Genomic DNA, 17456 nt, shown 5'->3' with positions numbered 1-17456 from the left:
CCGGGAGCGCCTGCGCGGTGGGGGCTGCCAAGGCTCGGTGCCCCCGGCGTCCCGCCGCAACCCCGATCGGACTGGCGTAACCTAGCGGTTTATTAGGTGGCAGCCTGTGCGGGGCACCGCACATAGAGCCCTGAAGGAAGAGTGTCGTGACTCTGCGCCGGGCTGCATCCTGCAGCCACGCCGGCCAGGGGCGCCGCTGCTGGGGCGGCCGTCCTTTTCCCGGGCGGAGCAAGGAGGGAGACGCGCCCAAAAGACTGGACCGTCACCCGGGACCGGTACACGGACTCGGACTCAACCCGCTCCCGGGACTGGGATTCGGACCCCGACCCCCAGACCCCACGGGACCCGGACTCGGACCCCGAACCCCCCCCTCCCGGGACCGGAAGCGGACCCTGGTCCGTCTGCGGGTCTCCGGGGGTCGGGCGGCAGCGCGCCGCCGGGCAGTTGAAAGGGGCCCGCGGGGCTCGCGGTCAGAGCAGGGAGGGTGGCCGGGCGCCCTTGCGCAGGCGGGAGCCTCGTCCTGAGGACGTTTAATTTCGGACAGATAGCCATCTTAACTAGTTATTTTCTGCGGAGGGCACGAAGACTTCTGGAAGTCGTCCCCAGCCCGAGGCAGGAGGGAGGGGCCTTTTGGTTCGTCGCTGGCCCAGGCAGACCCGGCCCCTGGCCGCCGCTGTCTGCACCTTTCCTCCTCTTTCCCAGCCTGCGTGAGGCCCAGCGCTTTAGTGCTTAGCTTTGACGCTGCTGACTGCTCAGAGCTGAAAAGCCTGTTGAGTAGAAAAACCAAAAACTAGGTGGATGTCTTACAGAGGTAGGGTTATGGTAACGTGTTTCTTTTTTGCTTAAAAAAAATTTTATGTTTAATTTTGAGAGAGAGAGAGCGCGAGCGAGCATGAGTGGGGGAGGGGCAGAGAGAGAGAGGGAGACACAGACTCTGAAGCAGGAGGCTCCGGGCTCTCAGATGTCAGCACAGAGCCCTATGCGGGGCTCAAACTCAGCAGCGGAGAGATCCTGACCTGAGTCGAAGTCCGATGCTTAACAGACTGAGCCACCCAGGCTCTCCATGTGCTTTTCTTTCTGTATTCTGGAAATTTCTGCAGGCAATCTTAGTACTAACTGGCGCCTGGCTCCCTATCGGATGCTCTTAATATTCACAACTCTGAAGTACTTTTAATATCTACTTTACAGATGAGGCAACAGACTCAAACACATTAAATCCCATCCAAGGTCACAGCTAAGGAGGGATAGTGCAGAGCCTCAGAGCTGGTCGGACTGGTTTCTGGGGCTGCGCTGCTCCCCACCATTGTTCCTTATGTATTACAAAAGTAGCATGATTTGTATACCCTTCCCCTCCCTCACTGCTGAAAACTTTGGGACTTTTTAAGTGATTATTTATTTTGAGAGAGAGCGCTGGTGCATGCATGGGAGCAGAGGAGGGGCAGAGAGGGAGAATCCCTAGCAGGCTCCCTGCTGTCCGCTTGGAACCTGACCCTGGGCTTGATTCCACGAAGGGTGAGATCTTGATCTGAGCTGAAGTCAAGAGTCAGGAGTCAGACGTTTAACCGATTGGCCCTTCCAGGCACCTTTGGGGACATTTTTAAAATTCAGTGTCCAGATTATGGGTGCTCAGCTCCCCAGCAACTGGTGCCTCTGTAGAGATTCTTATTCGTGGCTGGTTCATGGAGGGAGCAGCCCCTCGGCCCAGGGCTGCCTGTGATTCACACAACTGAACTAACTGCCTTTCCTTTTGTTTTTTATGTCCTCCTACCCTGGTATTTCACCGTCAATCCTTCCTCCCCAGCCTTCCCTCCACTGTTTTTTTCTTTGCTGGTTAAATTGTCCCACCCACTTTCTGCCTTCCGGCTCACTGCGTCCTGCCCTCACTCTGCCCAGACCAGTCCTGTGACCGGAACCGAACTTCCGAGAGAGTGGTTTCTTGCACCCTATCAAAGCTGTGCACTGTGCCCTGACAGGAAGCGACCAAGCCCCCCTCCCATCCCTGTTCCCTCATCACCCAAAGCCTCTAACATGTGTTTAGGATGTGTATGTGTTTAGGAATGTGTTTAGGAAGAGTATAAGCTAGGATCCCGCTAATACTGCTTGAAGAGAAATTGTTATTGTGGTCTGACTCTGTTGACTGACAAGTCAGTGGGAAGCAATACTGGGTAGTGGCAAGGGGCCAACCTCTGTGGAAACAACACTGGCTTCTGTCCTCATCCTGTGACGTTGAGCAAGTTACTACCTTCTCAGAGCCTCAATTTTCTCATCATTAAAATGGGGATAATAATTATCTACAGAGTGAGGCTAATAGCAGCCTTGGGTTTCCCACAGTCTCGTCATAAAGATAAAATACAATAAAAGTACGTGAAAACAGCTCATGAAGCCGGAAGTCATTCGTATCTGGGAGTTATTCCTGGGATGTCATAGCAAATGAGATTCTGGAAGAAGAGATTATCGATTCATTTATTCAAAATGTTTATTCATTTATTTTTGAGAAAGCAAGCAGGGGAGGGGCCGAGAGAGAAAGGGAGACAAAATCTCAAGCAGGCTCGTGGGGTTCAAACCCACGAACCATGAGACCATGACCTGAGACTCGGATGCTCAACCGACTGAGCTCCCAGGTGCCCCCTGTCTGTACCTCTTAACCTCTGTTTACTCAACTGTCCTTCCTCGGCTCTGTGCACTCAGTGTCCATCAGGACGCGGCTTCCCTTAACTGGCGGAGGCAACCTCACGGTGAACGGGTTGCAGTCCCATGTCCTAGATTCCTGCATTGCCACTCCGACACCAGGTGTGTTTGTGAGCCAGGCGACCCTTGGTGGGGGGTGTGGAAGGAGGGAGCAGAGAGGACCTCTGCTGCTCCCACCCCTGCAGCTGTTCCTTGGCTGGTGGGGGTCCTGGGCTCTCAAGTTCCTGCTTCAGGCAAGCTGCTCCCCATCTGTCCTCCCTGTCTGTAAAACAGGAATGACATGTTAGCAGTCAAGACAGAAATTGATCTTTTGGGCCGTTTTTGGGTTTAATATCTAGGCTTCCTTTCAGAGCAATTATTTGCTTCTTCCTAAATTGGGCAGCTTGGCAGCAAGTAAAGTAAGCTGTTTCTCTTTTCTTAGAACAGGTGCTTCCACACTTGCCCTGGCCTCTGAGGCCCTGGGACAGTTGCACGGTGCAAGCACTGCTCCCAGAGTCACTCTGCTGAGCTCCTGCTGCCAAGGCTGAGTCACAGAGCTCTGAGTGCCCTGTTCTACAACGAGGTATTTGGCCAATATTAGGACGTCTTCTATAAGATATACTTCCTTGTGGAGCATTTGAATAAACTCGTTCATTTCTTTGAATTTTGGGAGGTTTTGTTTCTGAACTAAAGCTCTTTCTTAGGAAGTGATTTCTTCTCATATCGCTCGTTAGCTGGGTTTTAGTCACCAGATGTATGAGATTTTGTAATCACAGATTTTGTTCTTAAAGGGATAAAAAGCCCATTTCTACTCGCAAACAACCTGTATAGAAATTTGTGTGTGACTAAAGAGCCACGTATGCTCTGTGTTTCACTAGACTGCTGGGTGTGAGATTCTGGACCGGTGTCTCGGGGGACACCTGGAGAGGGCAGGGTCCACGCCCTCTGTGCGTACCCTACCCCTCATAGCTCTGGACAGCACTTACTGAATCTATTAACTTAGCTTGCTGTGTTGCTTCGATCGGCCGTCCATTGCTGTGGAACAAACCAGCCTGACGCTTGGCAAGTTAGAACAATGTTCATCGTGTCACACGGTTTTCTGAGGATTGGGCGTCCGGGTGTGGTTGAGAAAGTAGTTTTGGCTCTTACCCAAGGGTGCGGTCCAGGTGAAGCTTTCCGGGTGCTGGAGGGTGGCTCTCCAGGGGGGCGCCCTCACCTGGCTGTTGGCAGGAGACCTGAGCTCTTCACCACGTGGAGCGTGAGGCAGGGACGGCCCCAGGGTGTGAATTCCAGGGGGCGGGCGTCATCGAGGGTCTCCTGAGAGCCCGCTGACCACAGTGATGGTTACAGAAGGTGTCTGTTGTTCACGTCTGTTCGGCAACATCCACCCCTCGGATCCTGATCCCCTGGGTCACGCGACCCCAGCCCTTCCTAGGGCTGCACTAATCCGTGCGATGATTGGTTCAGGAATGCAAAGTCAGCCAATGGCGTCCTTCCTTAGAGCTCCTGTTTGAAGATGAAGGGACTGCCTTTGGGGTCATGGAGAGGATGGACCGAGCAGGCCGCTCCCCTCTTTCCCACCCTGTGGAGAAAGCCGACCGTGGTTGGAGAGAAGGAGGCCCACGTGTAAAGGAGCAAAGGCTGCAGGTGAGGCGTGGGGCAACCTGGTTTGCGCCCCTAGATCCAGTCACTGCGGGTGGGACCCCCCCCCCCGCCTCGTCTCCTCATCACGAGCCGCCCCGCTTCTTTAGATGCAAGTTTATGTTGGGTTTCTGGGGTGTTGTTGGTCCAAGTTGGGGTTTGTCTGTCCAGGTTCACTAGCTGCTGGGGAGTCGTCACTGGCCAGAGGCCCGGGGTCCCTCCCTCCATAACCCCCCAGTGTGGGCTCAGAAGTCTCATCTGGGTTCAGCTACCAGCAGAGAGGGACCATGTCGGGATGTCTGGTTTATAGCTATTCCTGGCAGTCACTAGCTTGCTATCTCCCTGGCCCCAGGGGTCACTTGTTTCGGGGAATGAGAAGACATTTGAAGGAAGAAGGCATTCACTTTTTGTACATGGTCCCCCAGACCGCTTGCAGTTGAATGTGCCCTGTAGCCAACAGGGTCCTCTGCTTGCTGGTCTAGGATGTAGCCAGTGACCAGGTCCGCTGTGCCTCCGCTCCCTGACCCACAGTCAGCAGCGGGCAGCCGAGCGACTCCTTTTCGCGGGGTTGGACAGAGCATGCTCTTCCCCTGAACAAGGACGGTCCTAGGTCTCTGTGCCCTTCCATTAAGGCACCGAGTGTTCACCAGCTTGCTGGTGCTAGATCCTAGAGGTCTATGGCCATCATGGCTTTTCAGCAAATCAACGGTGGACCTACTTCCGTAGAAGTTGCTGTGAGACACACTGAACTCGGACAGCCGCAGTGTAACGGAGAGACACAGCGACAGACCAGTGTTGCCAGACGTCCCTCCCTTGTGTGCCTCCCGCTAAGGAAAACCTTGCCTTTATTCACTGAGACCTTCTAACGCCCGGTTCTCAGAGACTGCTGGCTCATTCCCGCGTGTTCTGTAAAGCAGAACAAAAAGAGAAGGGACAAAACCAGGTCAAAAGAAAGGAGGAGAGATACAGAGGGGTAGGGGAAAGAGCCCCCCCCCCCTTCCCCAGAGCTGTTACTGGTTCTAAAGGAAAGATGGGGAAGGGGAGGGAGGGCGAAAGGGGCAGGTGGTGACTTTTGGGGGATTGGTGAGAGGCCCTCAAAGTAGTCGCAGAAAATGAAAGAACCTGGAGAAAAAAATAGATTTTTTGGGATAAAATGAAATTTCCCTTAACAGGTACTTTGTGGCCACGACCTAGGCGCTAGGGACACAGCAGCGGACAGATGCTTGTCCTCACTGAGCTTCTGTTCTAGTGAGAAACAAAAGTCAGCCACGTCAGCAAAGCACACGGTCTGTGAGATTGTAAGTGGTCACAGAGACAAAGCGTGAGATGGGGTGGCCGGGGCCGACTTCACAGAGAAAGGGACTCTATTATTTCTACTATTATTATTATTTTTAAAATATCCTTTTTAAAAGTTTATTTATCTATTTTGAGAGAGAGTGAGTGAGCAGGGTAGGGGCAAAGAGAGAGAGGAAGAGAGAGAATTCCAAGCAGGCTCTATGCTGTCAGCACAGAGCACAATGTGGGGCTTGAACCCACAACCTGTGAGATCATGACCTGAGCCAAAGCCAAGAGCCGGATGCTTAACCAAGCCCCCCAGGTGCCCCAAGGTTACAGTTTCTCGAGCAGAATAAACAAAGTGACCCAGAGCCCATAGACTGTGGGCGTAACCTGTCTCCAGGCAGAAAGGAGGGACTCAAACATTCGCCTGGGAGCTCTGCGGTTAGTAGGTGCCAAGAAGCCAGCCTTGCTGGACAGTGTGGGTGCCACCCACAGGGTCACTGGAAGGGGACACAGTATTCAACACTGAAGCACAGCAGCAGCCCTGTAGCATTTCTTTTCTTTCTTTTTTGGTAGCATTTCTGTCCTTTTATTTTCTGAATACTTTTTAAAGTTGCAAAGTAAAGCTGGGTTTCGGGCACAACATTGACTAATTCCTTTAATACTGAGCATCTCTGCTGTCCCCAGTGCCGTATAATTGTTTTGAAAGATACGTGTACCCATAAAGCGCAGTCTCCGTCTCTGAGCAGGCTGGTGAAGCAGGGAGGGGTGAGCATTCCCAGGCTGCCTGCTCCAGGAAAGTGCTGAGTGACTGACATCCTCCGGGCTTCTGCCGCCTGGGCCTGGACGTCCCCTCCAGCAAGCTCATCTCCAAAGGTTTCTGCTTCTCACCACCAGGCAGGTACGTACGTGATGCAGGACAGCTCCAGCGGCCATCTGCTAGCTCCAAACTGCTGAGGCCTGGTGCTTCTCTATCTTGGCACACAGCCTTTCACCCTCTCCCCAGACTCAGTGGGACCACTCCTCTCTCCCTCCTTCCCTTGTTAACTGGTACACCTTCCAGTCTGGTGACATTCAACTCAATCTTCCAGACCCCAGGGCTCTGGATTGCCTTCTTTTAAATTTTTTTTTTTTTTAACGTTTATTTATTTTTGAGACAGAGAGAGACAGAGCATGAACGGGGGAAGGTCAGAGAGAGAGGGAGACACAGAATCCGAAACAGGCTCCAGGCTCTGGGCAGTCAGCACAGAGCCTGACGCGGGGCTTGAACTCACGGACCGTGAGATCACGACCTGAGCCGAAGTCGGACGCTTAACCGACTGAGCCACCCAGGCGCCCCTGGATTGCCTTCTTGAGAATAGCTGCCTTTGCTGACAGCCTGCAGCCATGCCCTCCAAACTGCCAGACTTTTGCTGACCCCCAGAAAGGTCTTGGGTGGCCTCCAGGGGTCCCTGAACCACAGTTGGTGAACCCCTGGTCTCAATCATGGCAATTCCAATGTCATTAGGGTTATTCTTTATCAAAGATATGTGAATTTTATGCACTTAAAAAGGGAACTTGAGGGGCGCCTGGGTGGCGCAGTCGGTTAAGCGTCCGACTTCAGCCAGGTCACGATCTCGCGGTCCGTGAGTTCGAGCCCCGCGTCAGGCTCTGGGCTGATGGCTCGGAGCCTGGAGCCTGTTTCCGATTCTGTGTCTCCCTCTCTCTCTGCCCCTCCCCCGTTCATGCTCTGTCTCTCTCTGTCCCAAAAATAAATTAAAAAAAAAAAAAAAAAAAAAAAGTTGAAAAAAAAAAAAAAAGGGAACTTGAGGGTGCCTGGCTGGCTCAGTCAGAAGAGCATGTAATTCTTGATCTCAGGGTCATGAGTTCGAGCTCCACGTTGGGTGTAGAGATTACTAAAAAAATAAAAAGGGGACTCAGATTAGATTCAAGATTATCTTTTGTGAGTTCCTCTTCAGCTAAAGATATCTTGAAGTACCCAGGGACAGTTTGGGGAATTTGTTACTAAATCATCCCTGAATTCAGCATTAGCGAAAGGATGTGAGTGGACCATTCCGGACACTGAGCACTGTGGTCCCCCCAGGGCTGGCGTCCCAACCACCTTACCAGTAGGGCTCAGCTGTACCGCAGGGGCTGGTTTCCAGGGATTGAATAGGACAAAGCCTCCATGGCTCCTTCACAAACCCCAGAGTCTCTGGGCTGCAGATGGGTGTCACATCACTTCCTGACCATGGCCACCCACCCAAGCTTCTGGAATGTTCTATGCCAGCTGCAGAGCCACAAGACCGTCTTTCAATCCCCGTCTGGGCCATGAAAGTGTTTGAGAGATTTGTGTTCTGCCTCTGCTGTAATGCTGTCCAGCACACGGCAGGCACCCACGCATTTGTTGAATGAGTACACAATTCATCTCCCAGCTGAGTAAGCTCCGTGCTTTCTGCAAGCTGACGTTCATTACATAAAACACATTATGCAATATTATGACACCCTCACTAGGAAAAGAAGTCTTAGGAAGATTTATTTTTACTCTCAACCTTTCTAGTTGGATTTGTGAGAAATTGAAGAGAAGAATACTTCATATCGATTTTAAAATGACATAAAAACCGGTAGGCTACAGAAAAGATACTGGGTCCAAAGTTTTAAAAATGACGGGGTGGCCTCGGTGGTCCTGGGGCCAGGGGTCCCAGGAACATCTGACTCTGGCCGCACACAGCAGTTAGTCCTTCCTCTGAGGTTTGGGAGGGCCGTGCGTCACGAGCTACAGTGGGAGCAAAGCATGTGATAATTCGTTGTGGTTCCAAATTCTAATGTGAAGAATGCTGGAGAGCTGGGGTTGACCACAGGGCTGAGGCGGGGCTGGCTTGGCCTTGGGGTAACAGGCAGAAGGGAAGGGATCAGAATGTGGGCCTGCTCTGGCCACTTCTGCCACTTGTGTAGAAGAGGAAGCAGACAGAAAGCAAGGTGGCTGGGCCGCCTCCCTTTCAGCAGCAGCCTCCGGCAGTTTTGCAAGGGTGAGAAGAGCCTCACCCAGGCACCATCACTCTCCAGGTCCACGTGGGGGGGGGGGGGCAGGTGGTGTCCTGCAGAGGGTGGAGAGTCACTTCAAGCAGCTTGGCTTAGGAGTAAAAGGTCACATCATTTCTTCTCTGGGAGGGCGTCAAGCATCACCAGGGCACTGGATTTTTCCGAAGCCACATTTGGCTTATGTTTAATCAATAATTTCTTCTTTTGGCTCCTGGGGAACAGAGACATACTGCAACATAAATGCTTTGGGCAGGATCTTGGTTTCTTGAACCTGAATCTCCCGGTGGGTCCAGGTAACTGCATTAAAGCAAACAGGCTTGCCAGGAAAGCCTGTGGGGAGGATACTACCCTGCGGAGAACTAGCCTGTGGGGATCCAGAGGAGGAATTTGTAGATCTAATTTGTTTTGTTTGGCCCACATGTTTGGCAAATTGTTTTTACTGAACTGTCCTATAAAAATTTGGTTTCTGGTTTCCATGGAAAAAATGGAAGGTGTGGCAATGCTGGCTCTTTGGTAGCCCCCGTCAAGCCCCCCAGCCTCAGCGATGCTATCTCCACCTGGCCCCTGCTCTCCTACTCTGCCGTCCTCACCGCTTCGCCACCCCCCTTCCTGTTTCTCTTTTCTCTGGAACTATTGCAACAGCTTCCCACCTGGCCTCTCATCATGGTCTCAACCTTCACACTGTTTCAAAAGCGGTGTTTTAGAACAGGACTCTGTCCCTGTGCTTCCTGATTAAAGCCCTTCACTGGCAGGTGCTGCTTGCAGGCTAAAAAAATCATTCGTGTGCCAGGGCACCTGGGGGGCTCAGTCAGTTAAGCATCCGACTTTGGCTCAGGTCACGATCTCTGGGTTTGTGAGTTTGAGCCCCAAATCGGGCTCTGCGCTGACAGCTGGGACCTGGAGACTGCTTCTGTTCCTGTGTCTCCCTCTCTCTACCTCTGCCCCGCTCATGCTGTCTCCCTCTCTCTCTCAAAAATAAACTTAAAAAAAAAAAATCATTTGTGTGCCTGCGAGGCCTCACCTGTGCCTAGCTACCTCTCTGCTTTCTGTGGTTGCCCCCCCCCCCCCCAACCCATCACCCACATGGAGACCTAAGCATCTTGCACTTAACTGTATAAAAGTAAACTCCCAGTTTTTCAGCCCAAAGCTCTATCCCCCCTGGAGCCCTGCCATCCGGTGCTGACTTCAGCCCAGACCCTTCTTACAACCCACAAGTCCTGCCAACTCTGTCTTCGAAACACATCCCAGACTCGCGGGCACAATGGCACTGCTGCCTCGCCCCACCTTCTCTGTGCTCTCATCGTCTCGCGTGATCCTTCAACAGTAGGTCAGGCCACGGCTCGTGGTCCTGCGACCCTGCAGTGGCTTCGGGTGATTTCCCAACTCCGAGTGGGGCCCTTGCTCAGCGATCTTCCTCATCTTGTTTGCCTGGGCTTTATTCTGTGCTTGTGGGGCTCCTTCCTGCCCCATCTGGGGTGATTTTCTCCAAATCACGCCTTGCTTCACCCCCGGGGTCCTCTTCAAAGATGATCTTATCTGAGTTCTTCACCTACTAACTATATTAAACAGCATGCCTCCTCTGCCCCCATTGCCCTGTATTTCACGGAGGTCTTACAACAGTGCTGAAAACACAGCGGGCACTTAAAAGCCTTAAATATGTGAATATGGCCCCTTGGGCCACCGCAACCCTCTCCAACTTAAGGGCACCAGTTAGCTTGCTCCTTTGCCCACGAAACTGAATGCAGCCAGGATGGCATTCAAAATTTCCTAGCAGTTGGGGTGCCTGGCTGGCTCAGTTGGTAGAGCATCCAACTCTTGATCTCCGGGTCGAGAGTTCGAGGCCCATGTTGGGTGTGGAGCCTGCTTATACAAAGTAACATTTCTTAGTAATAAAAACAAAATTTCCTGGTAGCAATGATTAGGGAAAAAAAAAAGGATAAAATCAGTTTCAAGCTATATTTTATTTAATGCCATTATCCAAAGTACTATCACTTCCATGTGTAATAAAAAACATTTTTTTGAGATATTTTACATTCTTTTCTTCTTCATGCTAAGTCTGAAATCTGGTGTGTATTTTATATTCACAGTACATGTCAGTTTGGACTCACATCTCCAGGACTTAACAGTCCTATGTGGCTAGAAGCTATCCTATTGGACAGCAGACCTAGAATATTCTCCCATCTACTCACCTCTTCCTCAGACTTCTGACAGCAGCAGTTCGAGTGTAGCACCTTATAGAAATCTTTTGCAAGCCGCTCCCCCAGACTAGACCTGGTTTTCACTCAATATTCTTTCATAACTCCTTGTACATCTTTCTCAAAGTGCATATTGTGTGGCTGTTTGATAAACACGTTTTCCCCGCCTGACGCTAAATCCCAGCTGGTAGAGACTCCACCTGCTCTGTTCCCGTCGACTTTCCAGGGCTTGATACAGTGTTTGGCCCATGGCAATAAACCTCTGTGAATAAATGCACTAAATGGCTTCTTTCACTTTACTCTGCATTTATTTTCTCTACTGTAGTTTTTACTTACAAGTTCTGTTTCTGTTAAAATTCTTTGCTTTTATCTTGTCAGACTATTTCCAAGGCAAACTCCCTCTAGAGAGTATTGGATTGGCTAAGGTCAGTGATTTTGAAAATTTTCCAAGGATGAGTATCATCAGAGACCAACATAGAAAATCCTAATTCCTCCTTCCCTCCATCTAGATTTACGCAAGTGGGCGTGGGGGCCGGAGTCCCAATTTTATCAGTGTTCCCAGGGAATCCTTACAATGAGGTGTCCACCGGGCCCCTGGGTCATCATCCCGAGGGTGCTCGACAGCCCACGGCGCCCCGCTCACCCAGGGAAGTTACTGGCTGGGAGCGGGGAAATCGGAGCCTGGAAGGCAGCCGCTGCGGAGGGACCACCGCTTCCAGTTTCCTACGTGCCGAGCCCCGGCCAAGGGCCGCGCACACTCCTCGCGCAGTCCTCCCGGTGGCCCTGCGAGGCGGGCGCGGTCCTTGCTTCCCGCGCTGCCTGCACCCGCCGCACGCGGAGCACCGCGCGCGCCTCCACTTAACCACAGGGCAGGGGCGCGACGGCCGCGGTCCGCCCGCACCAGCGCGCGCCGCCTGGTCTCCTCAAGCCGCGCGGGCGGGGGGACTCGGACCAGGGGCCGAGGCTGCCGGGCTGAGGCCCAGCGCCGCCGATACCTCATCTCCCCGCTCCGTGGACGCTGGATGCCGGCTTTCGACCGTTCCCCTCGTCGCTTCCGGCATTTGGAAAGACCAATCGTCGCGTCCGGGAACAAAAGGCCCGCCCCCTCTGCGAGGCAAGCAGCCAATCCAGCTGCTCGCTTCCCAACGTGCCGTGCGCCCGGACGCACGACTTGGACCAATCCGTCCCGGAACGTCCTCTGGTCCCGCCCCAGGCCTGTCACCGAAGCTGTCCCTCTCGCTGCCGCCCCTTCACCCCCGCCGGCGCACTTCCTCCCCGACGCCGTGACGTGCGCAGTCCTGTGCCCGGCCGCAGCGGGCCAATGGCGGAGGCGGATACGGCGGGCCAATGGGCGGCGGCGTCTCATGCGGCCGGCGCCCGCCGCAGCCGCCGCCGGGTCCGGGAGCCAGAGGCCGCCGAGCCGGAGCGCGATGGAGCGAGGGCCCCAGGCGGGGAGGCGCCGCCGCCGAGCGCGCGGCCCGAAGTCCCCTCAGTGAGCGCCCGCGCCGCCGCGGCGCCGCCCGAGCCTGGCCGCGCCCGAGGGGCGGGCTCGCCTCCCGCCGGCCTCGCCGCTTCGCCGGCGCTCGGAGCCCGCCGCCGCCGCCGCCGCCTTCCCGCTCGGGCCGGGAGACGGGCTGGGGCTGCATGGCCTCGCCCGCGCGCCGCCGCTGAGCCCCGCGGAGCCGTGCAGCCGGGAGCCGGTGAGAGCCGCCGCGGGCCGGGCCGGGGGTCGGGGCGGGCGCCCGGGCGTGGGGCCGCCTCGAGGCCTGCAGGCCTCCTCTCTTGGCGGAGCAGCGCGGCAGGCGCCGGGGGGCCTGAGGGGCCGACTTGGGGCTCCGGGGGGCCCGAGCAGCCGTGAGGGGCTGACGGGGGGCCCCTGGGGGGGCCGGAAGCGGGGGGGGGGCGCCCGGGCAGCCGCGGAGGGCCGACGCGGGGCTGCGGGTGGGCCTGGGAGGCCCGGGCAGCCGTGAGGGGCTCCGGGTGGGCCTGGAGGCCCCGGGGCCGCCGTGAGGGGCTCCGGGTGGGGTTCTGGGTGGGCCTGCGGGGCCAGGGGCAGCCGTGAAGGAACTGACGGCGGCTCTGGGTGGGCCTGGGGGCCCAGACAGCCGTGAGGGGCCTGCGGGGGCTCTGGGCAGCCGCGCGGGGCCGACGGGGGCTCCAGGTGGGCCTGGCGGGGGGCGGGGGGGGGGGGCTGGGCAGCCGTGAGGGGTTGAGAGTGCGCCTGGGGGACTTGGGAGGGCTCGGGGCGGCCGTGAGGGGCCGACGGGGGCCCCGGGCACCTGGGGAGCGGGTGCGCCGACCTCTGACCCGAGGGAGGGGTGCGTTCGCAGTGTCGGTTGTAGTTGTTATTCCCAGCGTCCCTATTATTATCACTGTTTTGAAATGGGAGCAGGCGGTTCTCGGGCTCCGAGCCGGAGGGGGCGGGCGGACGGGAGTCGTGAAGGGAGAGTGGGGGCGCCGGGGGTGCAGGAGGCGCGCGTAGGCCCGCGGAGGGGCAGGAATGCGGGGCAGCGGCGCGGGGGTGTCGTCTGGGGGGAGGGTAGGCGGGACTGGGGGGCGGGTGGGAGGGAAGCGGTGGCGGTGGCGGCTGCAACAGCAGTCCTTGGCCTCAAGGAACAATGTGAGACGTTGCCTGAAATGTTAATTTCCGTTCCTCATTTCATCATCCCCTGGCAGGGCGGTAGCTGCGAGTGAGTGAGTGAGAGTGTGTGTGTGTGTGTGTGAGTGTGTGTGAGTGAGCGAGCGTGTGTATGTGAGTGAGCGTGTGTGTGTGTGTGTGGCTGGCCATGCCACATGGATTCAGTCTTCTCTCAAAGAGGGATTGTGCTGTTAAATTTTGTATCTTTGCCGTTTGTGGATGGGGGTGAAGAACTCTTCGTTTTTCTTGAGGTCTGCTCTTTTCCTGGTGCCTCATCAAGGTTTTACTGCTTCTGCTGTTCTTTTGGAAAGCTAGCCTGTATCTCGGCGTCCAAGGGTTTTTGGAAGAGGCTTTGAAAGATTAAGCTGGCCTAAGCTGGCCCTGTGCTTTGAAAACCATTTTCTCTCCCGCAGTTGAGATGCGGCATGCCTAGGTTTCCTGGTTTCTACAGGTTATAGGAAGTTTTCTATCCCTTTGCAAGAACAGGATGGTTTTGCAGATTTTCCGGTGGAAAAATCGCATTTCAGGCTTTCTTGTAAGGTGGCAGTTTTTGAAGTGATTTGAGCAGTATGCTCAACATTCCTTTTAAGCTAAGGAGTGAAAGTGCGCACAGTTGTTGAGTTGCAAACCTTAGAATATTTTGGTGCCTGTGGCGGAGTGAGGAGCGGCGCTCAGCAAAGCTGTGTAACAGGATATTGCTGGTGGAAACAGTGCAGTTGAAACAGTTGCTATTTTGGTTCCTGCAAACCCGGTCAATGGCATAGCTTGAATAGTTGCAAATCAGAGACCCCCAGACGTGTGTTCCGTTCATTTGGGGACCTTGATTTCTCATCCGAAATGTTGTCCCGGAAGACCTGCTCTGTGTTGTGTCTTTGGAGACTGATTGCACAAGTCTTCTGATATTCCTTTGAAAGTGCAGTTAAAAAAAGAAAAAAGGAAAAACATCTTGCTCAACTTTGATTGTGACCCTTGAATCGGATCCTTATCTCGGAGTTGCCTCCCCCGCCCTCCATTCAGCTGCTGTCCTCTGTGTGGTTGGTGCTCCGAGCTGGATCCCGGTCGGTCGGTCGATAGGCTGGCCCTCCTGAATGGGCTGGGAGGAGACAAAGACCAAGTAGCTTTGACATTTTTCTGTGTCCTTTGTGCGTGCCTCCTGACTTAGTTAAAAAGCTCCCTCAAGATATTGCTAAACTTGATCCAACTTTGAAAGTTTCAGAGGTTTTTCTCCTCAATATTTTTTTAAGTTGTGGCAAAATATACATAGAATTTACCAGAAGTTTGTTTTGAAAGGTGTCACATCGTCTCAAGTTCCTCATTTGCAGTTCTAACTTTGTGTCAGCTGTCTTCCTCGCTGGGGCCTGTCAGATGTTCTAGACCCGCTGCAGACCAGCCACGCTAATCACACGGCACCGCCGTTCATCTCTCTAAACCAGATGGGCTGCTTACGACTGGAGGCTGTCATGTTCTCTGTAATTACAGTGTTGATACGGTGACAAGCAGAACTTTCCACGGACAGAGCTGAGCTCTGCTGTTTGTATTTGAGAGTATTTTTCTAGAAGCTGTGTGTGCCTTGGGTTTTTAAGTACATTTGATACAGTAAGGTTATGTTTTATCCAGTGTAGCACAGTTATTTTGCATATGGGCAATGAGCCCATTATCAATGAAATAACATAATTAGAGAGTGTCAGTAAATGCTGGTTCAGAGCATAATCTGCATTTGTTGCCAAAATAAGTGTTTTGATCCGTCCACTGCCCCGCGTAAGGCCCTTCATCCCTCACATGGTAAGCGTGGTGGGTGAGCTTTCTCTAATAGGATATCTGCTAGTTAAAGGGCAGAATGCTGACTGTGCACTGTGTCACTGCCGTTGGGTCGGTGCATGGCCCATTTGATGAGAGCCTCCTGAAGAAATTAAATGAACCCCAATGACTAAAAGTCATTGTCTTGACATTTTTTACTCTGCGTTTTCTTAATTTTTTTGTTTGTTTACTTTTGAGGGAGAGATTGAGCATGAGCGGGGGAGGGGCAGAGAGAGAGGGAGAACACAGGATCCAAAGCGGGCTCCAGGCTCCGAGCTGGCGGCACAGAGCCTGACGAGGGGGGGCTTGAACCCATGAACCGTGAGATCGTGACCTGAGCCGAAGTCAGACGCTTAATCGACTGAGCCACCCGGGTGCCCCAGTATGTGTTCTCTTAGTTGTATTTCAAATGGATTTTTTTGTGCTATTCAACTTTTCCAGTTTTATTTTACAGCTGTAGGAAAGAAGGGGTCAGTCCTCAGCTCCTGGAACTCAGGCAGTTAGAGATAATCAGCATAGAAAGCCTAAAAGGCTTAGGAAATGATCCACTTTAACAACTAGGTTGTTAATTCTGATCAAGGTGTTTCTATTCCGAGGTGGCTCTTTTTTCTGTTTGATGGGTCTTATTCGTGGTATCTTTTAAGCTAAGTCAGACCAAGCTATGTGTTTCCTTGTTGGTTTTTGTTATTCTTCTGTGCTTAACTCTCTGTTTCTCTCCCTCCACACTCAAAACTGTCTGTAAATAGTGTTTTATGGTACAGTAGAACTACAAATGTTATTTTTATGGTAAGGTCCCAAGTGGTTATTAACAATCTAACCCTAATTGCGTGACCTCTTCCCCGAAGCCCCCCATGTGATCCCCCATCACTCTCCCTCTTAACTCCGGATGCTTTGGCTACATTGGCTTCCATTTCCTGGATCGGGACACGTGCCGTATTCTCTCATGGCCTCGACACATGCTGGTCCTCCGTCTGGAACAGGGCCCTGCTGAGTGCACATTGTTGCCTCCCTTGCAAATCTTTGCTCGTCCAGAGCTACAGGATGACTCCCTCCAGCCTCTGGGTCTTAGTCAGATATTCACTCCCAAGGAATATGCCACCCCACCTTGTTAGAGCCACATAAACACAGTTGGGGGCCTGGGCGGCTTAGTTGGTTGAGCTTCCAGCTCTTGATTTCAGCCCAGGTCATGATCCCAGGGTTGTGGGATCGAGCCCTGCGCTGTGCTCTGTGCTAAGCGTGGAGCCTGTTTAAGTTTCTCTCTCTCCCTCTCCCACCCCCCCCCCCCGCCTCCCCCCTTCTCCCCTGCTTTACTGCCTCTCTCGAAGACGTTAATAAATAAATACAAAAGGACTTAGCAGAATTGATGGAATACGCAGGGGTTGGATTACATCTGCCCTGTGAAAAGAAGGACTGCATGCTTAGTGACAATAGGGTTGGTCTCCGTGATTGCTCCTAGGGCATGACACTTGTTCTAGAAGTAGCTCAAGAAAGACTTGTTGAATTGTTTAAAGACTCTATATGAAAATACAGTATTTGAATGACTTTGAAAGGAGAAACTTGGGATGAGGAACTTTCATTTATTTGACTAGGAATGATGCTTTGTGATTTCAGCCATTTTTCCATTTGTTTTCATTACAAATTTTCTTCACAATTTAGACAAAGGTATGGGATATGACATTTAAGATCGGCACAGAACAACACCTAAGGACAATAATCAACGGAAAGGTTGTCTTTGTGGGAAGGAAAATGCCTCCTGGAAGCGGTTTTAGTGAGATTGCCGCTTTCGGGGCAAAGGTGAAAGCCTGCTGAGTGTAGTTTCCTGCTGTGTTTAGTTTAGAACTTTGAGCACCTTCTGGCCCCTTGTAACGTAAGCAGTGGTTTAGTATGGCAGTGGAGTACCTGGAAGGTTTTAGCATTTTATCTTACCTTTTTTTTTTTTTTTTTTGACTCCTAAGCTGTTGTAATAAAAATGCTCCTGAGCTTTGAGACTAAAGCTTCTGTTTAAATATAAATTCTCCAGAATGGAGTTGGCGCCTTAATGTCCTTCCTACCCCAGTTTTAGCATTTTGATGACCAAAAAAGTAATCTCTTTGGAGGGAAATACACCAAAATGGAACTGTATGTTATTTTTTTTTACCACTTATGTTTTCTGATTTAAAAAAAAAAATGAACCTGTTACGTAATTGGCAAAAAGATTGATTTTTGAAGAGACTAATTAT

General features: G+C 52.9%; 1 protein-coding gene and 2 long non-coding RNA genes across 3 annotated transcripts in view; 1 reads left to right on the top strand and 2 right to left on the bottom strand.

Annotated features, from left to right (window-relative positions):
• Positions 1–2451: 2451 nt before the first annotated feature.
• Positions 2452–4257, bottom strand: LOC128778203 (uncharacterized). The gene is made up of 2 exons (XR_008423609.1): positions 3817–4257; positions 2452–2950 (listed from the first exon to the last, which is right to left on the bottom strand). It is a non-coding gene; the product is annotated as an uncharacterized LOC128778203 (long non-coding RNA).
• A 29-nt stretch (positions 4258–4286) lies between these two features.
• On the bottom strand, positions 4287–12050 carry LOC109245529 (uncharacterized). The gene is made up of 3 exons (XR_002070936.2): positions 11376–12050; positions 5485–5553; positions 4287–5214 (listed from the first exon to the last, which is right to left on the bottom strand). It is a non-coding gene; the product is annotated as an uncharacterized LOC109245529 (long non-coding RNA).
• A 320-nt stretch (positions 12051–12370) lies between these two features.
• The window catches only part of ANKRD11 (ankyrin repeat domain containing 11), a 180386-nt gene continuing 175300 nt past the window's right edge, over positions 12371–17456 (top strand). The window contains 1 exon segment of the mRNA XM_053906811.1: positions 12371–12502. The gene's annotated coding sequence lies outside the window, so the exon portion shown is untranslated.

Source organism: Panthera pardus, unplaced genomic scaffold, assembly GCF_024362965.1.
Source record: "Panthera pardus isolate Hobbes unplaced genomic scaffold, ASM2436296v1 HiC_scaffold_19, whole genome shotgun sequence".
In the NCBI taxonomy this organism is placed as follows: Eukaryota; Metazoa; Chordata; class Mammalia; order Carnivora; family Felidae; genus Panthera; species Panthera pardus.
Note: the sequence above shows the minus strand (reverse complement) of the source record. Positions and strands in the feature narration are given on the sequence as shown.